This window comes from Contarinia nasturtii, unplaced genomic scaffold (genome assembly GCF_009176525.2).
Source record: "Contarinia nasturtii isolate CC-2019 unplaced genomic scaffold, AAFC_CNas_1.1 Cnas_scaffold_187, whole genome shotgun sequence".
In the NCBI taxonomy this organism is placed as follows: Eukaryota; Metazoa; Arthropoda; class Insecta; order Diptera; family Cecidomyiidae; genus Contarinia; species Contarinia nasturtii.
The window spans coordinates 9,054,390-9,075,247 of NW_022197544.1; the positions used below are offsets into that span (position 1 = coordinate 9,054,390).

Consider the following 20,858-nt stretch of genomic DNA (forward strand, 5'->3'; position numbering starts at 1 on the left):
TCAATATTTTTATTTACCTATTCTATCTTTTTGTATGTATGTGTGTGTGTGTTCAACGCACTTTTATCTTATGTATACAGAAGTCGTGTATTCACAAGGCTTTAAAATCTATGCATCTCGTTCGTTTGCCATTCTCAATACCCCCGAAGATGATGATGATGTTGTTTATGGCAAAATCATATGCAGAAACACGTTCTGGTACGCACAATTTTTATTATAATGGATGTTTTTGCCGTGACGTCAAGATGAAATTCATCAATAGCGCGCACCACTCATCGGCAGGGTGTGCATTCAGTTAAAAAGGCAACTGGATTTAATAAGAGAGCGAACACGATCAATCGGAATGGGCGAAGAAGAAAAACAAAACCAGTATACTCACTCTCACACATACACATTTACACAGCTTTGATGAACGGCATAGAATTTCTTTTTTTTTGCGCAAAAGGTTCTTCAACTAACAATTCAAAAAATAGAGGAGAAAAAACACTCGGCGCACGGCGTCAGGTTTTCAACTAAAGTAATGGCTTCTACTAATGTCTAAACAGTAAGTATACATATATATAGCTCACAATCATTTGCAATCGGAATGCAGAATAAAGAAATACGCTTGGTTTTTCTTTCTTTCATTCTTTCTTTGCTCGAACCGAACAAGTCAATTACAAAAGAATGAAAATTTTGACTGTGGAAAAGCTTTGCTTGAATCTCGCATAGATACCCTTTCCAATGCAACCCCATCGAATCATTTACATATGGCAAAACTGTATTTCAAACCATATTTGCAATATATTATGCAGTTGAAATAATGAGTGGATTATGACCTGTTGCAAAGAGCGTTTCCCTTATTTCAGTTGGAATCAACGTATGCGAACGTAGTCAGGAAACATTGGTGAATTTCCTATCGCCATATCCACTTGACTTTTATTATTCTATAAATAAATGTTGTTTTTATTTTTGTGAAATTCCAATCGCTGATTAATAACTTTGTGCAATGTGAATTCATGTACCGCAAAATCCGGTCAATGTGTTATTATTGTCTCTGGCACCGGGGAAGTCACTCATAATCATAGTTCCGTACCACAGTAATATGTGCTGTGCACACCACATTACAATTATATATATATAGCAACTGCGTTCGGTGGTGGTACACTTGAGCATGCAATTTTAATGGTTTTATTGTACTGGGCTCTGCAAGTTAGTAGGTAGAGTACTACTCCTTGCTTCACTGCATCTTGCCACGTACACGCACATAACGAGCTCCTGGATAAAAAAGAGTACTTCTAATATACATCGTCGTTGAACACTAGGTTCAAAACTGTACGCACGCCAAATGCAAGAGGGAGACACACATTACGAGACACGACATGGAGGAAGACAACCTTTCATTTTGTATTTGTGTTATTCTTTCTCTCTGTTTTTTGCACACAGAATATCCAACCAATAGATATATTTATATACCGAAAACCGTTCGCTCCAGTGCCTTTTTTGCACTTATCCGTTGTGCCAGAGCATATGCACTTTTGTGTTACACACTCGACTGACCCATTTCAGGAACGTTTCATGTCGCTTTATTTACGCGCTCCTTTCTCCGTGCGTGAGGTAAAAGTGTGTAATCTAAAAAGAATTAAATTGATTGTGTGAGCTTCTAGTTGGTTTTTTTCGCTCTCTCTCTGCACTATTTGAATTTACAATATATTGCGTTTAATTTGCCACTAGAACTTTCATCACTAACACTTTTCATCATCGCGTTACTTTTATAGCCCAACAGATGATCAATTGATATGAATGAAACCATTTTATTTCGTACACACTACACAGATTAATTTAGAATTCATTCAAATTATTGGGATAATTCTTGTATTAAGATATTCGCCATCGAAGACATCTGCGGAGTAGACATAACTACCACGGATCATTTTAAATTCCACAAATTTTTACCAATCTTTGCTAATCAAATCTCTCTCAATGATATGAATTGCAATCATGTCTAATTTTACTGATCTTCACCAATCTTGAACAATTTTTATCAATCTTTATTCATATTTTCATAAACAAATCTTTTCCAGTCACAAATCTTGTGTCTACCACCTAGGAAGAAATTTTGTCTCAAAATAGAAATAAATTAAGACATTTCATTTCTTGCGCAACTTTAAAAAATCTCGAAAATATTATATTTTTGTCAATCGATAAACAGCGGAAAATATGGAAGCTTAACAAAAACATCTCATCTAACGGTGATGAGTTAATAATGATTTTCATAATTTGCGACATACTCCGAATTGGAATTTGGTTCACAAGCACAGCGTACAAACACATCGGCAATATATATACAGGGTGTCTCATGTATCAGGCTCACTATGAAGGAGTAAAAATTTCTAAAAACCCTTTGGGGGGTATATTGGGGGTAAAAAATAGAAAATTTCTCTCTGAGCAGAATTTTGAATTTTTCCCCAGGGGGGGTGGGGGTGCCCCCAATTTTGCAAAACTTCATCGGATCAAAAAATAATGTACTACAAAGTTGTTCAGAATGGCGAGAGAAATTTTTTAGGACCCCTGCCCTCCAAGTCCCCCCACACCTTAAGGGGGTCGGGGGGTCAAAAACCCCCAAGATGTGATTTTTTTGACCTGAAACCCAAAAATTCGGAATCAGCATGAAAAATTACCTTAGAATCAATATTTTTCTCATTCACGTTTTTTCACAAATTTTGAACCAAAAAAGTGTTAAATCGACCCCTCAAATCTTACAAAGTCGATTTTGCAAAATTGGGGGCACCCCCACCGCCCCTGAGGAAAAATTCAAAATTCTGCTCAGATAGAAATTTTCTATTTTTTACCCCCAACATACCCCCCAAAGGGTTTTTAGAAATTTTCACTCCTTCATAGTGAGCCTGATATATGAGACACCCTGTATATCAGTAGTGTGCGAGGAAAATTTTTCAGGGGGGGGAGGGAGAATAACAAGAAATTCTCTAACAAATCAGACAAATTTTCGTTTTTTTTTTTTTGGAAGTCACTTTTTGAGGTGAAAATCCCTAGCAAATCGAAGAAATTTTCTACGCGAAAAACCCCAGCAAATCGGAAAAAAATCTCTCGGAGCCAAAAACCCTAGCAAATTGAAAGAATTTTTCTCAATTTTCTACATTGATGAGCTAAAAAAAAGAGGTCTTCACTTTTTGAATCAAAAACCCAAAGCAAATTCGAATAAATTTCACGAAAAAAAATTCTCATCCACATCCCCCCTTCCGCACACTACTACTGTATATATATATATAATATTTTAACGTTTGGAAATTGAATGATAAACACAGATTCATCACACCGGCAATGCTAATGATAAGCACTTTCAGTGTGTGTGTGTGTGTGTTGATGGAAAAAGATAGATAGAGAGAGAGGAAGAGAGATAATGAAAAAAACAGCGAGTAATGTTGTGACATCACAACACTTGCACACGTGCATGGATACAAACGGTCTCGATTGGACTTGATGGATATCCGGAAATTCAATTACGAAATACGTGAATTTTATCATGAATTGTAATTGGCCAGATCATCTCTCAGTCTTTTCTCTTGCGTTTACATATCACATTCGAAAGTGCATGCGTGTACTATATTGCTAAACAAAAGGCTGAACTTTTCAAATTGCCCGCTTAATTTGTTGTTTGTAATTGAATTTTAGGTTGTGAACAATACAGAAACTTTTTCATTTGACTTGCAGCTATTGCAGCACCTGGGATAATCATGCGTGTAGATATTTATATATATTTGCTGTGTTAAAATGAGTTAGGGATCAAAATTGCATTAAATGCAGTTGGCCGTATGAGTTGTACGATATAGTTTTAACTTTCCAAAGGCATAATCAGATCATGATGTAACGTGATTGATAAAGTTTTCATTTGATATTTTCTTCCAAGTGAATTCGATTTCATGAAGATTGAACACTAATTAAAACTTATCGCATTTAATTATAAGTTATACTTTGAAATGACACGTGGCTGATTAACTCAATGCATTTTGGTTTTACCTTCAAATCAACATCAATTTATAGTTCTCATATTTATGATTAGATACACATCAAGATGGAAAATAATTACATCAAACAAGAATCAGAAATACGCCTCATAATCCTTAATGTCCTTAGTACGTCATTTCATGTAAAATAAAATTGTGTTTTTTTCTTACAATTAATGATAAATCATCATAATCAAATGCACAAATGATCGGTATTTCTATGGTTGCCTGTTGTTCATTTGGCCATCGTGCAATTTGGTGTTCAAATGTTATTTTATGTCACGTTCCGGCTATGTTTGGCTTCGGAAAAGTGCAAGGCTAGACCTACCACCAACTCTTTTTTTGGCTTTGCATCAAAGTGCATTTGCAACAAACGATTATGTAAACACAAACAACGAAATTTTTATTATGTATATGCTTCATTTGACGCTCTACATCGTCTATTAAAAAAAATACAAATCTATAAACCAAAAGCATTTTGTTTATATCTGAGCGTGCACAGGGTTTCCATAGCTTTCGTTGTGTGTGTGTGTGTGTGTGTGTGTGTGTGTGTGTGTGTGTGTATATATATGTTAAAACTAAATATAAGTGTATATTTGCGTTATACATATTTTTTTCTCTCTCGTCAAACTGAATGCAAAACCATGAAAAAAAGAGAGAAAAAGATAGAGAAATCAACAACAGCGAACTTTTTTTGACAAACATTCGCTGCTGAATACGTATACAATGGGGGAAATTGGCAACACCGCTCGCAACAGCAAAAAAAAATAATAATACATATATACATGCACTCACTCTCTCACACACACACTCACTCGCAAAGAAAATAAAAATAAACCTACATATATATTAGTTTAAAATTCACAAGCAGCATATCACCATCATTGAAGCAGAGTATCAAATGGCCACCACAATCATACATTTCGAATAAATTGAATTGACGCTATGCTTATTTGCTATATATTTTTCATCAATTCTCGTGTCATGTTGAGTATCGAAAATAGGAAATACTGCCAAAAATAAATAGCAAGAAAAAATAGCAACAAGAGAGAAAAAGAAGACCCAATAATAAAAACAACAACAATTATGCCAAAAGAATAAAAGCCGTGATTGTGAATTGAATGTCTGTCTGCTTGTCTATTAGTGCTGCAGCACTGTTATTACAAAATGCGTTTTACACACATTAATAAAACATGATTTTTCCAAATCAGATCGAAACGACCAACAGACGAATGGAATGGAAAATGTCGAGAAATAGAGATACCAAAGAAATATTTAAAAAAAATATAACGCACACCGATTGTTCCGAAACTGAACGGGAAAAGATGGAATGAGAAGAAAAGTGAAATATAAAAAAAGAATTTGAACATAGTAGAGGAATATCCTCATAAATAAGCAATCATTTCGGCTTGCGTTGCTTTTTCCTGCCATTTTTCAATTTGTTGATTTAGTTATATTTCCAATTTACAAAATAAATAAATATTTGAAGAGAGAAAAACAAGCGCAACGGATGCGAAAAATGGCATTCAGCCACTTCGTTCAAGTTCAATTCAACGTTTTTTTCGCTTCGCTCTCGATGCCAAATTTGGACGAATATTCCGATTTTCAATATTATCGAAACTATTCAAGCGTAGTTTTGAATTTTCTTTTTCAAATTCTTCAATCACACAATCAGTTTGTAACAATACTCGGACAACATTTTTTTTATTGCATACTCAAAATCAACTTCATCGCCTTTTTGGCGAATATTTTCTGATATTTTTCCAATTAAAACGAAACGCCCGGCCACTTTGTCTACTGAGCGGATTTATCAGAAGTATATACACTTCACAATGTTCTACTGTTCCAAAGTTAAAACAATTAATGACTTAATTGAGGATCTCACAAGATATTCGACATGATTTTCCATCATCAGTAAAGTGTAAACAACGCACATCGACGGAATCATTATTATGGGTGCATTTTTGAATCCCTTTCGAAAAGGGATAAAAAAAGGGTTATGTCGGAACTTTTTGAAATGGCCACAGGAGTGGATGGCCCGTCGTCAACGAAAAGTTTAACTTTTTTGTAAAAAAAAAAGTAGTTTTGTGTGCAGAAAATGCACGTATTGCACACAGTGCCAATTTGGCTGTTATGAAGTGCATGTAAGACAATCGAGAAAATGAATAAAACTCGCAACTATTTGGATTGGTTGTTCGCGTAAAATTACAAAGTATTTTCAGTTTGGTTGCCCGGAAAAGAGAGCCAGAGGAATGAAAAAAAAAACCGTGATCCGAGATTGTGTACATAAAATAATAATGTATGGCGTTTATGTTGATTGGTTTCTTTTGAAGCAGCTGCCACTTTTTGAAAAATATGCGATCTATTCGAGTTGAACTTCATCTACTACAACAAACATAACAACATACATATATATATGTATAATTCTTGGCTGCACACACAAACCAACGCGAATAAAACACATTGAACTCGGTTTCAGAACTATTCGTGCATTTGGCCTATGTGTATTTGTATGGTATATATTTTTTTTTTTTTCATATTTAATTGCGCCTTGCACTAATATTGTAATGGTATACATAAGTGGATTCATTACTCGTTGAATACGGTTTGTGAGTGTATTGGTTTGTTTGATGTATGTCCTGCGAAGCATCAACAACATCAAAAATAATTCGGATAAAAAATCGCACGTGTAGTTGTATGTGCACAATATTTTTGTATATCCCAATTATTTTCTAGGTTCATTTTGAATTCGAAAATGAACATTTTATGCTTTAAAAAAAACACATACACACAAAGACATTACAATTACAAAATGCTATTTAAATACATTTGGAAAAGTCATTGGAGTCAAAGAAAAACGGTAGAGTAGTCGAAAATCCTTATGCTCAAACAACGAAGAATACAATGTAAACACCAAATCAACGCGCATTTTTCATGATTTTTCCGAATCCAAATGAGCGATAGGATAATGCCTGAACCAATACTCACTACAAACACAAATGTGAATCGTTTTGGTGCTTTCTTTTTGAATGTGTCGCGTTGCCGCTAAATCATCAACACCGTTTCATACAAGCACATCGTGTATATATATATTCGAGTGCAGTTCCTTTTTCCACTTTCGATTGTACACGTTCACACGGACGATACCAAGGATCGTATGCATCATGCTCATTCTCCGCACACACACATACTCAAATAAACATTCACACATACACAGCGCGTACCGCTCACACACACAATCTTACGCATTTATGTTTTGTGCTGTAGCTGCTGTTTTATTATGTATATAGCAGTGAGTGTTCTGTGGCGGCAATCAAACAACATACAATTCGGTATCCTATAGCCATGTATACAGTGTCGTTGTTTGTGTTTAATTCGAAATTGAACCATAAATGGTGTATAGTATACGAGCAGTCAGTTGTTGTGCGTCTTTGTAGAAAGTAACACGCGTTTTCATACAAGCGCATGGGAAAGCACCGTCAACACACAACATTAATTTGAAAAACAAAATACGCAAACAAGAGAACGAGTGTGAGACAGCAACCAATATTTGAATGTGTGTTTTATAGTGATTTTTTTTCGTTCTTGTAATTTTCGCTTAATTTCAGTTTGCTTTTGTTCCGTTCGAGAGAAAAAATAAATTAATTTGGCTTGCGTTTTATCCTATTTTATTTAATTTTTTTTTCTTCGGAGAAATCGGTTCAATAGCTTGGCTCGCAAAATTGGCGACAAACATCATCAAATTTAATTTCCCGCGTTGCAGTTCAGTTTTCATTTTGACGACGACTATTATTAGTGTGTAATTATTTATAATTTATTCTAATTTATTCGACTCACATAAATATTTATTCGTTAAGATAAAAAAAAAACACACACACACAATCTAAACAACATCAAAGAAAAAAAAAACTAATCGCTAAAATCAATAAATAGATATCGAATGATAATTGCTGTAATTTTTCGATTGAAAACTCTGTTTAAAGAATGAAAAACAAAGAAAAAAAAATGAACTAGTGATAGTGTGATGTTAAAGTGCGTGAAAAAACGATGTTTGAATTGGCCAATGAATGATTTAGAAGCGCAACACTGTGTGAATTTGAACTGAATCCATAACGATACTATTTGAATATTACGATCAACGGAAAACGATTTGTTTGAATCAACAACAATTTGTTGAATGTGAGCCAAAGGTAAATCTAAACCAACCGAAACTACATCATTTGAAATCCATTAGCGATTTAGTTTCTACTTTTCTATTTTTTTTCTCTCGTTCGTTTGAAACAACTTTAAACGATCCTACAGATTAGTGATTTAACATAAAAATCGATTTCAAATCGATATCTAGACATGAACGATCTTAATGCATATGCAAAGCATCCTATTGTCGATTCGTCAAATCAAAATGCTTAAATGTGTGGATGTGATTGATTTCATTCTATAGAATCGTACAATCACAGTGACTAATTCTATCCAGTTCACTTGGCCCAAATAACACTCATTTGGCGATGAAGAGAATGTTCTTGGTGCAATTCTATGCGAGTTCCTAAATCTAAGAATGTCTTTTGTTTTGCATGCATGCAGCTGAAATGGAAAAAAAGTTTTTCAAATCCGAAAATGTTATGAAAACAATCGCGTTGACGTTCGCAAGAAGCTAGAGAGAAAGAGACAGAGAACAAGCGCATTAACAATGAAAAAATGAAGACACAAACATGCAACAAAACAAAAGCCAGATCGCATAAAATTCAAGAGTCGTCTCAATGTTTTTTCCACTTCATTTCACTTTTGTGTTGCATTTGCGAAAAGCTGGCGAGTGAATAAATGTTTGTGTGTGTGTGTGTATGTGTACTTCAATGGACATAGAATGAATCTCGCGCTCGATTCGCTTACACGTTTTATGTGCTGGACCCAAAAAGGAAGCAAGCAAAACATTACAATCAGCCAACCATCAAAAATCGACGAAAGAATATATATACATATATAAAATGACAAATGTAAAAAGCAACCATCTCCAAATCGCATACGATTCCGATTTTCTTTTCTTGCATAGGGAAAATCGAATACAGTTGAGAGCATGAGAGGAAAAGAAGAGAAAAAAATGCTGTTGGAAATGTACGTAATCCGTATTAGATAAAAATCCTGAATAAAATTTAATACTTTACGGTGTGTTTGTTTGCTGTGTGTGCAGCACAAAACGGAAAAAGTCAGCAAAACATTCCACGGTGAACTTACAATCAAGAAAAGATAGAAAGCGCACAATGAAATGCAAACAAAACTGAAGAGCAACGAATGAAGTGCAACAACAGCCACAGCACCAGTAACTGCTACAACAGAGGAGAAAAAAACGTATTTTATATATTATATAGTAAACGAAAAACAACAAAAAATCGAGGGAAAAAATCGCAAAAAGTTTTGTCTGTAGTATTTTGTTTCTTCCTTTTCATTTTGTGTGTGTGTGTGTGTGTGTGTCGTATTTTGTTTTCACTTCGACAAAACTTTTGCGTTCGCTTTGTTTTTCAACTTTTTTCTTCGCAGTCAATCATTTTGTTGATTTTGTGCTTCATGGCATTTCTTTCACTTTGTGCGAGTATATTTGGCGCTTTGTTGTTGCGGTCTTTTTTTCTCGCTCGATTTTTCTTTATCATTTTTTTTGCTCTGTTCATTTTTTTTTTTTTAGTTTCTACTTACTCGAATGTTCCTGATTGTCGATCGATCGTTTTGACTATAAACTTCTACAGGAGGACATATTGCTTGTGAGAGAGAGAGAGTGTGTGTGTTAAACGTATGCCAAATGAATGTGTACACGAAATGCACTTAGTGTCCTAGACAAGAATATAACACCGTAAATTAATACGCTTGATTATTGAGTGAATTTTAAAGAAAAGTTCATTTATGCCTGATATCCTGGCTGCTTTTTTGTGGATATACGTTGAAAAAAGGATAGAAGGTATTTGAAAGCGAACAACGCATACACAAATACACCAAAAGACAGATAGAATTAAACGAAAAACGTATTAAAAAATGTTTGTATACGGTTGTGTGGTTGTCTGTCGCTCTCAAGTTGCACAGCTGTCGGTCTCTATGCGATTTCAGATATGCATGCGTTTTTACACGTTTTTATAACGCTTTAGTTTTTTTTTCTCTCGTCTTGTTTCCATTATACATTACTCGGCTCATAGTTTCTTTTTCCTTTTGTTTTCGTTACAGTTTTTTTTGTTTTGTTTCATTTATAACAATTCTACACTATTAACGACTTAAGCGAGTTTGCATTCAATGTTCTGGATTGTGTCCAAATTCAGTCGTTTGACGGTTTTCATTTGGATAACAGTTCATTCTGTGAAAAATAGAAAAGCACACACATACATGCACAAGAAGACTATTGAATTTAAAAAACCACACTGAAATATTGAAATCCACAATAAGAATGGGATGATTGAATAGCATTTTTAGCTTTCAACGGAACATAAGAAAAAGAAAAAGCCACACAAAACTGAAAAACCAGCATATTAATTAAAAATCATATTAATCAGTGTTAAGCGTTAGTTGAATGTGGATGAGGGGTGGGGATCAAGTTTGTGAAGCATTTTCGTAAATGGAACCAATGTCTTGACACTGTGATATAACAAATAATCAGTTCATTCGTTCGTTCGTTTATTTGGAAAGAAGTCAAACATTACCGTTTCATGTTCACAACGAGATAGGTTTTCAATTTGCATTCAATTCGGTTCGCAAACGTAAGATCTCGAAAATCGATTTGTGATGAGTTTTAGTCCAATTCATAATTCCATTTCAACTTCAATAATCTTCAAACTTACTTTGGATGGTTATTTTTTTTCCCTCCGTCTTCAAATGAACATTTCTCCTTCAATCTTAGAACGGTCTTTGTCGAACCTCGCGATAGAGAGAGAGAGAAAAAAAATTAGTTTTTCTGTTTTGTACGCATTCGACAGTGGTCGTTGAAATGTTATGGAATATGTAAAGGGAAATAAAACTGAAATCGAATTTATCATGAGTAGCACCGCAACGTAAAGAGTCGAATAAAAAAATGAGCAAGACATTAGATGAAATGTTTAAGATAGAATGCGAGAAGAAAAAATACACATCTTCCGGTTCAGGTTTTTTTTCCTCTTCTCTCGAACCACTGATTCGAAATAGGCGATAAAAATGAGAAACATTCTTCCAGTTTCATCCAATGAGTTTTTGTTGTTCGCGTTTTTTCGCGCTTTTTTTCATATCATTTTCCCAGTCGGGATCTTGATGATTCGTTTGCGTTGCATATTCAAATTTCCAATTTTAATATTTTCGTCGTTTTTTTTCTCTCTCGTCGCTTTTCACATTTTTAATTATTCGCATTAATTATGAGTTCGTTGTTGTTGTTGTTATCCTTTGAAGATGCTAACGAATAGCGGCGGTTGCGGGATAGTACTCGGTGAGAGATGTTCGCTCGCATCCGCATTTGGTGTTTGCGTACTATTGTGTGTACTTTTGTGTTCGTATAAAAAGCTGTTAAGTTGAGAGTACAAGTGGGCCGCGCAAAAACCAATGGGACACAACAGCACCGAGCATGAGGAGCACACGAAAAAAAAAAAACGAGCACACGAAAGAATTATGAAAATGAAAAGAAAAGCGAATTAAATGAAAAATATCATAAGCGCGAGTTCAATGTCTGTACTGCTTTGAAAACCAAACGCTAACCTTTTTTTTACGTGTCAATGATATTTCTTGCATGAGGTTTTTTCTCTCTCTTTTTCTCTGCACCGTTACTCTGGCTTACGCACGCGATAATAATTCCACTGTCTCTATCGCTCTATCATCCTTATTTTAGGAGTAGCAATTGTCCTGCACACTCCTGTAGCGCTTGATTCTTTTTTTCACGTTGTTATTTTGGCTCTATTATTGTATACACTAATTAAACCTTCGATTTTTTTCATCATCATCATCATCGCTTCTTGTATGTGCCGAGCACAACTACTATCTTCGGATGAGACTCACAAAACAGTGTGCTCACCATTTTTGGTACCTTTGTGTGTATCAAATGATAGCATCTTGTTATTTAGTTGAGGGCTTTTGCGCCCCCAACATTTCATTTACAGTCTACATGGCAAATGCAGACTTTGCAACAGAACAACTATGGTTGAGTGCGATGAGAATAGCAGTAAAAAAATTTGACGAAAGAATAAGAAAAAAAAACATAAATACGAAGAAAAATACGAACAAAATAAAAGAACACAAGCAAAAATAATAATAATGATAATCAGTGCACACGTTCGAAAAAGAAACCGAACTGCTCGCTCTCTCATTGACTTAAAAACGATGTGCCATGTAAACAACACTGGTCGAAAAACGATGCGAAGTCAAGTCACCAACATTAATAGCAACAGCAGCACCAATAACAACAACACGCACCAAAAAAAAACTCGTCTTTAATGAACGAATTTTCACTAAAGTGGAAAAAAAATTAAATAGAAAATAAATAAATAAAAAAAGCATTTTCTAGCATCAGCAGTAAGACACTCACACACAATCACAGAAAATGGCAAAAAAATTAAATGAAAATGGAAAATTTTTTGCCGAACAACATGAATGAAAACAACAAAAACTAAAAACACCTTATTCTCTGTTCCTTGTCTATATCAATCCAATAGCATCAATGAATGTAATACACCAATCAAAGAAACCAATGGCAATAGAGGGAGATTGTGTTGTTGCCATCGTCTACTCCACATAGATCACAAAATCAAAAATCAGCTTCCTTTTCATTCTCTTGCTCTTTATTCTACACCAAAAAGGAACTTTGCAATCAACATTAAACGACAATACTTACAAAGCACAATACACTTACAAAGACAATTTTTTTTTCTTCAGCAAAATGAAAGAAATAAAAGAATGAACGAAGGAAACGACACGATACGCGACCAAATAAAATATATTGGACATTTGCCATTTCTTTAGAAATTTTTATTTTTCTAACGATACCAAAATGATCCGCATTAGATGCGACAGTGTGACAGCTTAAAAGGATAAACGAAATGAAATGAAAAAAAAAAAAAATACGCCGCCAAAGTGATGTGCGTAATTCTAATTTTCACAAAATGAATAGAACAAAGGCAAAGAGGATTTATTATTTGACACATTATTTTTTTTTGTTTTTTCTACTTTATGTGTCATACTATTCATGTTGGCCATTGTGGTCGGCTCGAGATTTGGACGACTTGTCTTTGTGTCAAACATCATTTGATTTCAATTTCGGCGCTTCGGTCGATTTTAAACGAATTTATAAAAGAGCGATTTGAAGTGAAAAAAGCTTTAAAATCGAACCATCAAATGACAAATAATTTAGTGAAGCGAATGAGCGACGAGAACGAGAATGTCTGGTCCATGAAATATAAATTAATTTTTGGATATTTGATTGGTGACGGTTATCACGAATCGAAAAATGCTTAATTAAAATTTGACACTATACTTCTGTTACAGCCGTTTCCTTGTGTTCGTATTAACAAATACGATCTGGTATGTTTTCAAAATAACGACAAAGTTGAAAAAAAAAGATTGAATCCAATTTTTATATGAAAAAAAAAACAGCTCTTGTTCATATGGAAAAGCAGCAGTCACATTTAATATTGTCCCAATGCGACCACATTTTGCCGCGGAAATGCGTAAAAAATGCGTTCTTGAATGATTCACCGAATTTTTTTCCCTGTATTTGGTTCTTTTTTTCCGACCTGAAAATAACATGTGTGATGACTTTCAATTTATCATCAAAACGAACAGGATCTGAAATCACAACTTAAATTCGATTTGAATGTTACGTCATCAAATTCCAAGTTGATGATGACTTGTCAGTTTTTCGTTTTGGACTGATTTAATTGAATACACTCGAGTAGCTGGCGACCATTATATGTGAAATGGGATCATAGGTTGTGTGTTACTAAACCTTGAACAAAGTCCACTGCTTCAGACTTCTACTATCAGTCGTATTTTCAATTTATAAGACCCGAAATTTACGATATAAGAAGCAGAGATTTTGAATGACAAGTACTTGTGAATGACAAGTAGCCATTTTCGTTATCAATCGAGACTGGAATGAATTTGAGCGCAAAAACGAATCCGAAACTCTCATGCAAGCACAAGAGTATGAAAAAGTCAAGCGTTAAAATTCATTTCTAGATATATTTGTCCAAAGTTGCATCACAATGTCTGCAATAGCACGCTCAAAAATTCAGCATCATTATCACCCACAATGAGCAATTTATCCATTTTAATTACAAATGATTTTTTTTTTCAAATCTCAAAAGCGATGTGTAGGAGATACATGCCTTCATGAGTATAAAAATCGAATGAAGCAAACGAACAAATGGTAACGAGAGAAAAAAAATTATATATCTCCAAATGCAAACTAAAACACAACGACGACACAAGAGATAGCTTGAAAAATGATTGCATAATCGAGAGAATGCCAAAGAGAAGAACGCAGCAATAGAATGAAATGGTAAATAAATTAAAAATGAAGTCAAAGCATTCTGCAGATAAGAAACGACATGCTAAAGTTAAAATTAAGAATCAGGTTTAAAGAGAAAGAACGAAAAAAAGAACAACTGGAATGCGGTTCAATTTACTAATTTTGAATTTTTTTTTTTTTGAATGGAAGAAGAATAAGAAGAGGAAGAAGGAAACCCTTGTTTTATAAAAGCGATACATTGTTTAAAAGCTTTCGCAAGCTGATTTTGAGAGAAAAATTTCTGAATTATTTCGATTCACCTTGAGACTCGTAAAGCTCGGATGAATCATTTGTTTTCGAAAATTAAATCAAAAGCATTATGAGGATTCATTGTTTCAGCGCAAAATGTTTCGAAGCATGGCAACGCAAACATTTTTGATGAAAACCATTCGTAATATGATTCGTTGGAATTTCTTTTATACAAAATGGTAACAGTGACTCAGGTTCAAGTATGACGAATGTGGTAAACTTGTGAATCACCATTACGCATTTTCGATCGATAAAGAAAATTATATTTACAATGCTTTATACATATCTCATTCAAATCAATGAAAACAGGTTAGTTATTATCAACCACTTAATTCTTGTCGCCTTCGGTGGATATGAACTTTCATCCGCATAAAGTATTGACACGCAAAAAAAAAATCGAACACAAACAGCGAAACCAAAGGCCAAACAAATTTCTAGAGCCAGCATTCTACAAAAAAAATCCGATTCATTTTAATCGATAACGTTTGAGAGAATTTATCAAAAGAGATTTTCATACCGATTTGTGGGTATTTCTTAAGTTTTATTTTATGTCAGTTTGTATGTTTGCGTTTGTAAAACATTTAACTATTTTACCATGGTTTGCAAACATTCGAAGCCATAATTATTTTAATCTTTCATTCGAAATGGTGAAAATGCATTAAATTTCGTTCGGTAAAAGCTTTCGAATAGTCGATCTCTGTTTGACGAAGAAAATAAACGATTCGGGCAAATATTTGCAAACGACTTTGTAATAAATGAAATTAACGATAACGAACTAATCGTGTAGTTGTACGTTGCGGTTCATAGTTCAAGACAACTTTTATGTATACAAAACTTTGTGGTGTCGATGCGTATGCATTCACAGAACCAAATGCCACATCATATATACTTTATGAATGAAGTCTATTATAGATTCTCTTGGATTGGGTAGGATAATCTCTCTATCTGTGTGTTTCTTTAAGTGTGTTTGTGTGCACTTTATCCATGACCGATAGATTATGAATGAGTGGTACGCTAATATTTCGTTGATTCAGTTGGCTTGTCGCGCCTTCAATATCTATTTTCGATGTCGGTGACTTATCGCTCATTCCGTATTTCTGCTGCACATTCGGCATTTTATAATGTTCATCTTCTTGTGTGTGTCTTTCTATGTTTGTTGAGTTGGATGGTGAATGGTCGCTGAAACGTTGTGTCATTGTACGTAAGCGTAAGTTGACTCCAATAGCGGCAGTGTGTCTCGTGTATTCCGTATTTTCGTCGTGCTGTGCATGGGTTTATGTGTGCCCATAGCATGTAGACACGAAAAATATTAAAAATAGAAACCGGAAAATAGAACACCAAAACACTGAACTTGAACTCGATTTTCCATCTATTCAAGTCATCACAATCGTTACACACATTGTACACCAGTCGCATTAACATGCTGTTGTGAGTCACATGTAAAAATCATCATTTGCTAGTCGCATCACATTTTTGCGTTGGTGGATGTATGTGCCTCTCTCTGTGTGGTTTAGTAAACTTGACACATTCCGAATGATACATCTTATTTTGGTTTTATATTTTTCGGCAAAGCATATTAAGCACATCCAGATTGTGTGTTGATTCCAAGCTTTAATAAAAAATTAAAAGACATGCAAGTGACATTGTCTAACATTCCATATGGGAAAGCAAAGCGATTGTCTTGTTTGCCAATGTGCTGACACGCGAACAACTTATTTACGGAAGCACGTTTAACTGGAAATGTTTTAACATTATGTTATCATTAGTTTATCTCGTGTGCAATATCGTTGCGAGAATTTTCACTGTGTGTGTCTATTCCATTGATGGAAGTCGATTGAGAAAAAGCGTTCGCGTCAATTGGCAAAATACTCACTCAAGAAGGGCTTATTTTATCACATGGTATGTCTGGCTGTCGCTTTGGCGTTTGCATTCCGTGCTGATTCAGACAGACACGCTATAACTTGTTCAAATGGTTGTTTATGTTGTTGGTGTTGTTGTTGTTGTTTATTTCATCTAGGTCTTTCACCAAACCATTTCGTTTGAACGTGAGTATTTTTGATGGTTTCTTGTGTTTCATACACAACATATACATACCAAATTCTACGCCGCCAAAATAACATAAAGAGATTTTGTTACCATATATATTGTACTATACACAAATTGTATCGGCTGTACACTCCAGCCAATCGTGGCTAAATGAGAGCGTTGAGTCTATTATTGTACCCACCGCATATTATTTGTTACATGAGGAAATTTTTCGGTATATCACGTATATCAAAATACATAATGATAGCAACAACAAAAATTTCACTGAAGCCGGAGTTGGGCATATGTATTCATATTATGTTTACTGTTTCGATTCGAACAAGCCCTCATGCCTATGACAAAGTATGTATGAATCAGTTTTCGCGGAATTCAATGCTTTATCGTCGAGTGTTTTCATATTTTTTCGCCCTCATCCCCGAAACTTAGGCCGAAAATAAACTTTTTTTTTCTTTCGCTTTGTACAAACATTCTATATTAACGTAAAATTGACATTGAATTTACGATCATAGTAAAGTCTTATGAAATACAATTCAACGAACGCTGCTCATGAATAGAAAATGAACCCAAAAATATATTTGCAGGCATCTTGACCACTGTAGAGCACTCAATAAAAATACCAGTGAATTAAATTATCTGTGGAAATGTTTATAAATTGTAAAATGACCTTTTATCTCGTCACTCTTGAGACAATCCATTCGAACAAACATTCAAAATGTCTCGTGTGTAATCGAATCATTGTTTGACCAACACATAAGCCTCATTCAATCGAACGATTATGCAATTTTCACTTTCAAGATCACATTCATTCATTATTGTATCGTATTAGTTATGCGCCGCACATACACAGCAGGCAATCAATTTGCGTCCGAGATAAAGAAATAACAACTTACATTGTCGTTTTTGCCACAATCAAGCGTCTCCGCTGTTTATATTATGTACATTGATGCATCTCGTGTGTCTTTTAACTCTCCGTTTTGCTATGTGCCTACGTAGGTTGCTCCATAATTTTTTTTAAAATGGTACTTATAGTGTTGCCCGATGTAAACCATTGTCATATTCGTAAAGTTTGATGTTTTGGTATGTATTCGTGCCCTGAACCTTTTGTCGTACGAACGCTATTTGTATTGTTTACAGTGACTGGTAAACTGCGACTCAACAAAAAAATGAATTTTACACGTGAAGATTTTCGTAAAATGATTTACTACGATTTTCGAAGTAAATTATCTCAACAACAGTGTTTCGATCGACTTCATTTGGCCTTTGGCAATGAAGCACCAACCCTTCAGACAATTTATAACTGGTACCGAGAATTCCGTTGCGGTCGTAGTTCGCTCAAAGACGAGTTTCATACAGGTCGTCCAAAATCGGCTGTTGTGCCACAAAACATCGATGCTGTCAGAAAACTGATTATGGAAGATCGTCATGTGACCTACCGTGAGATTGAGGCATCTTTGGGCATTTCATCCCACAGCATACATACAATTTTGCATGAACATTTAGCCGTAAAAAAGATTTGCTCTCGTTGGATCCCACATAAATTGACCGACGAACAAAAAATGGCTCGTGTGAGTTGGTGTAAAGAAATGCTCAAGAAATTCAATCGTGGTGCTTCAAAAGACGTTAATAAAATCGTCACTGGTGACGAATCGTGGATATATGCCTATGAGCCCGAAACGAAACAGCAGTCGACTGTATGGGTCTTCCAAAATGAAGATAACCCAACGAAAGTTGTTCGAGCAAGAAGCACTTCGAAGCGAATGGTCGCCTGTTTTTTCGGGAGAAGTGGTCATGTGGCAACCGTTCCACTAGAGGATCGTAAGACCGTCAATTCTGATTGGTATACCACCATTTGTTTGCCCGAAGTGTTTGGTGAAATAAGAAAAAACAACCACCGTCGCAAAATAATTCTTCATCACGATAATGCGAGCTCTCACACATCTTTTCAAACTACTCGATTTTTGACCGGTCAAAACATCGAACTGATGGGTCATCCACCGTACAGTCCTGACATGGCACCCAAAGACTTTTTTTTGTTCCCAAGCGTGAAGAAAAAACTACGTGGTCAACGATTTTCGACACCAGAAGAAGCAGTTGAAGCGTTCAAAACACACGTTTTGGAGATATCAGTTTCGGAGTGGCACGAATGCTATGACAAATGGTTTCATCGAATGCAAAAGTGTATCGATCATCTCGGGGAATATTTTGAAAAACAATAAAACCATTTTCGACAAAAAACAACTGTGTTATATATGTTTTTAAAAAAAATTATGGAGCAACCCTCGTAACACAAATATAGCACCGTATATATAGAGAGAATTTGTCTCATCCAGCCAAATTGCACATCAATGTAAACAAAATGCCACTCTATCCATCGCATATGAACAACCACTTTGTTTAGTCGATATAATCAAAATATACACATTACACATATCGTCACTAGAACCATAGATTTCGGGGAGTAACATCAAAATGATCGCATTTTCGTATGGAAATTTTGAACAATAATGATTTTTTTTCTACATTCTAATTTAAAACAACAATTGAAAGTGAAAACAAAATCAGCAAAATTACATTGAAAAGAAAACAACCCGAATCGCGGTTGAATACTCAAAGGCAATGGGAGGAAATGACAGCAAATTTTAAAATTGGCGCGCTGTTTGGTTTCGATTTGAGTTGTAAAATTACATTGACGTCCCCTTTGAAATTCGGTGCGCCACCGTCGGCTCAAAGAGACTTGAAGTCTTCACATCCTCTCACTGCTCAAAGGTGAAAACTTAATATTTAACATAATTGGAAGCAGCTGAATATTATAAACTGGAACAAAATATGGGTCACTATAAACAAAACCAACAGATATTTCTTATCTGATTCGCATTAATACACATAGAGAAAAAATGTGGTATTTTTAATTCAATTTTGGTAGATTTAATATAAAATCAACCAACAACGAATTAAATTTACCATTTTTTACATCTCTCAGGCATATTTTTCAAAAGAGACTATGAGTTGTATAAGTTTTACCAATTGCTTTATTACATTCACCAAATTCATGGGCTAGCGTCATCTGTGGTTTCGAAAAGTTGGTAAATGTAATGAAGCAGTTTGTAAAACTTATTCAACTAATAGTCTCTTTTGAAAAATATGCCTCAGAGATGTAAAAAATGGTAAATTTAATTCGTTTTTGGTTGATTTTATATTAAATCTACCAAACTTGAATCAAAAATACCACATTTTTTCTTTCTGTGTAGAGGTGATGTGATCCACCTGTAGTTTACATGCTCTGATTTACATTTAAATAGGGGCAATAAATCGACGCTCATCACAAGTATTTATGTAAAACATGCATTCGACAATTGAATGCAATTACTTCAGGTACTTCGTCAACAATTTTTTTATAGTATACAAAAGAAAATGATGACTGGAATTTAGTTTACCATGTGAATTTAATCGTAATTTATATGCAGCCAAAAGCACCTTCATCAGTATTTAACGTATATAATTGTATGTATCATGTTCCATAATCATTCAACTATGTGATATCACAAATAAATAATCTATGCGATTTACGCAAAACTATGTAAATTACAATGCAAACGTACTCCTTTCAAGGAATACAAAATGTCGGCTCATCAACAATCATACAATCAATATATGTTCGGCAAAAGGCTTTAAATCAAACAACAGGTGCTGCCATTTCTGTGCCCTCTCTCTCTCTCTCACTTCAATTACACAGACATAAAAGAATATATGTACATGAATAACTGTATATTCAACATCGATTTCACATAAATGTGATGTGCAAAATGCAGCCAATCTTGACCCCAACCAAGCATTTTTTGCTGTAGGGCACATATCACGTGTCTTTACTATTTACAAAAATTCGTCTGTAATTTCCTCAATTTTTATATGATTCTCCCGCTCCTTCTCCCTTACTCACTAACTTCATGATATTTGTGTTACTTTGTGGTCGTTTCCTCAACAAATTTTACGACCAAAAGATTTGAAATTCCCATATGTACGAGTTTTAAATTAGAATAGATAAGAGAAGTTTTAATGTTTGAATG

The 20,858-nt window shown here is 34.6% G+C and overlaps 1 protein-coding gene across 1 annotated transcript in view; it reads left to right on the plus strand.

The window, feature by feature from the left end:
* Window positions 1–7,437: 7,437 nt before the first annotated feature.
* The window catches only part of LOC116336828 (DNA N6-methyl adenine demethylase-like), an 88,288-nt gene continuing 74,867 nt past the window's right edge, over window positions 7,438–20,858 (plus strand). Inside the window, exon 1 of the mRNA XM_031760978.1 lies at window positions 7,438–8,194. The gene's annotated coding sequence lies outside the window, so the exon portion shown is untranslated. The remainder of the gene's footprint in view (window positions 8,195–20,858) is intronic.